This window comes from Poecilia reticulata, chromosome 12, assembly GCF_904066995.2.
Source record: "Poecilia reticulata chromosome 12, P_reticulata-male-v2, whole genome shotgun sequence".
Lineage (NCBI taxonomy): Eukaryota > Metazoa > Chordata > Actinopteri > Cyprinodontiformes > Poeciliidae > Poecilia > Poecilia reticulata.
This window is the reverse complement of record NC_088841.1, coordinates 19,655,124-19,658,267: the sequence shown is the minus strand read 5'-3', so window position 1 is coordinate 19,658,267 and position 3,144 is coordinate 19,655,124.

Sequence of the window (3,144 nt, the reverse complement as noted above, 5' to 3'; positions counted from 1 at the left end):
TTTGTTGAAATTACTTCTAAATCACAGTGGTAAAAAATGTGATTTTACATTGCTTAACATGTGTTGTGTGTTTGGTTTTCACTTTCACATTTCTGGTTTTGATAACTGAGCTCAGTGGGGATTTACATTTCTGTAAACTGTCTCAATAAAACTGCTGGGATTAATTAAAAGCCTGGGACAGAGCACACTGCTTGGTAAAACCAGCCAAAAAATGCAAAAAGCAGCCAGAAAAGCAGCTAAGCAGAAAGTCCACAGCAAAAACAGTTCTAGTTGTTAATAAAAATCTAACCACAAACAATTCATGTGCTATAGAAAAGCTTACTGACTCTGTGGGAGCTCCACCCACAGCCTGAGTCTGGAAGGTAGAAGACAGGAACCACCTGGCTAAGGATCAGGCCAACTGAACCGAGCAGGAAGAGATAATGGATTGGGACTGATGTGACTCCAGCAGCAGCTAAAACAACAAAAACACACCAAACATGTGGATGGAGCTGTCTGAAGAGTCTCTGCTTCTCCCTCCCTCCCTCCCTCCATTTTTTTTTTTGCATGTTCAAGCAAACATGTTAGGAAAACATTGAGTCAAACCCGCCGCTTTCCTCTCTGGAAAATGAACGGATGCCAGCCTCCTTTGGCATCCGTTCCCAGCTCTCCATCCTTCCGCTCTCACCTTTTGTGTCCTAAACTTTGGGCATATTTGCTCAAGCCTGACTGTGGAATGGTTTCAGTTTTCAGAGGGAGAACAGAGATTGCGTCTATTGATTTTTAAGCTACTAAACAAACTATTAAAAGAACAGAAATGCTGTGGCATTAAGCACCTGTGCAGATGGACTGAATGAGTCATGCAGGTTAATGGAAGGACGCTCTCAAGCCTGTTGTCTATTTCATCTATGAATACAATAACTGAGTGGCACATCCATTTTGTATTGGTGAGCTACGGTTGCATAACAACACAGAAAGAAAGGTGATGTAGTGAAAGGTCAGAGTGAGAAACGGGAAGATGGAGAGTTGTTTTCTGAACGTGATGAGATCTGTGAACATTTGAGTTTCTATGTGGGAATAAACTGAAGCTTGCTTGTTTTCTTTTAATTTGGATGCTTTTTTTAGCTGCTTCATAATAGCGTAGTTTGCTCGGAAGAGCACGTGTGTGCATGTAGCTTTGAATAAATTTGATATTTCTTTGCCAAAATAGGATACGTGAATATGAGAGCAGCTGTCACTTTTGCCCTGGGGACACCTCAGAGGCTTTGTGAATATGTGTTTGTGCAAAGTGATGAAAGTGTGAGTCACATTGAGTCTCAGGGATTATTTAGGATTATTTAGCTCAGTTGCTGAAAGAAAATGATCTGATATTCACTGGAAAGATTACAAAAATGAGCATGAACAACAATTTGAGCGATCAGCATGACATTAAAGTATGATGGCATTTTTTCGATTACAGGTTCATTTAAATTAATGACTCACTGAAGATGTGGGCCAATTATTTGCAATTTGATCCTGACAGTTTTTTTCTAATGACTGAAACTGCTTTATTATCTTTCCTGAAAAGAATACACATTTGGATAAATTCTCACATATTTTTATACTCATTATTTTTTCACTGGTAAAACTTGACTTTCTTTTTTCTTTTTAGCTTACAAAACGGGAAAGAGACATGCCATTCATCTAAGGCCAGGTAATGGCTCCTAGACAATACCTACTCGCCTAAACATCTACAGTCAAATGACTAATTCAAAACCTTAAATAACGTGAACTGTGAGAGGAAAACCTCAAATATGTGTTGCCAACATCAAGAGTGAAGAGGATGGTAAGGGAGTGCATAAAAGTCTCCTGTTACTTGCCTCTTGCGGAAAAGTGACATGTTGGGGTCACTCATTACATGTCATCAGAAGGCGGATTCAATGAAAAACTAACTCATCTGTAGGTTGTGCCTTGAAATAGTTTATCTTTTTTTATGAATATGCAGTCAAGGAGGTCGGCGCACACATGTCCCAGAATCTGAGATAATATATTTCATTGACAGTCATTCCGAGAACTACTGCTGATTCCATTAGCACAGATGGGATTTGTGCTAAAGAAAAGTTTTTTTTGTTTTGGACTTCAAGCTGCTATGAACTCAATAAATCCAGCTCAATGTATCACTCTGATCAAAAGAGTGTTTGAAGATATTCATTCTGATACCGACATGAAGTTACCCTCAGGACTAAAATGTTCTCTCTCATAATGTATTAATTGAGCTTCAAAGCTCGAGGCATTCCTCTCTAAACTTCAGATCCACTAAATGCGTTAAACACAAAATCATTACACCAATAAATGTTGTTGCTTTGGTTTTTAGCCCGTCTGGATTTTACATTTGTATTCAGTTTTGCTGGCAGTTTTGCTCCCAGTGAATAGTGCATCATCTACTGTGAATATTTTGTGATTACACCTAGAATCTTCTATTTCTATTCATTTCTCAGCAGAACCAACTTGTTTCCATTCCTCCGTGTGTTTTGTTGTATGAGTGAACTGAAAGCTGCTTCCCTTGTCTAAGATAAATAAGATTAGAGCCAGTATGGCGGAAAAACTTTGATTGGCTGAAGACAAACGCAACAGGATGTAATTTCTATACAACATATGTATGACTGAGTGAAATGTTACTGAGAAAAGAAAAACTTGAGTGAAGCAGATATTCATATAAAGTTCAGTTAAATGCGTGTTATAACTCATTTGCTCATAAGCTCAAAACACAAACATAAGTAGATCAGAGCTGAAATTAAATCAAATTTATTGGACACAATTCACCAGATCTGTATCTCATCATTTTCAAAATTAAATCTTTAAGTCACTTTAACACAGTTAATATAAACGTGTGTAACTTTGGGAAAAACCGATGGGATTTGCATCCACTATCTCATATCCCAACCAACCGTTTGAGTCTTGCGGTTATTTTAAGGCTTCAAGCCAAAAAGGGTCAAAAGAAAAACGTTGCAAAAACAAAGATGCATCTGCAGGATCAGCACTCATCCTGATGAGAAACGGAAAATGGAAATGGAGTGGAGGAAGTCTGGGAGATGACTGGAGGAAACAATCTTACAAGAAGGGTAAGGAAGCTGAAGAAATGGAAATGCACTGGGAGGTCTTCATCTGCTTTTTCAAAACTCAGCT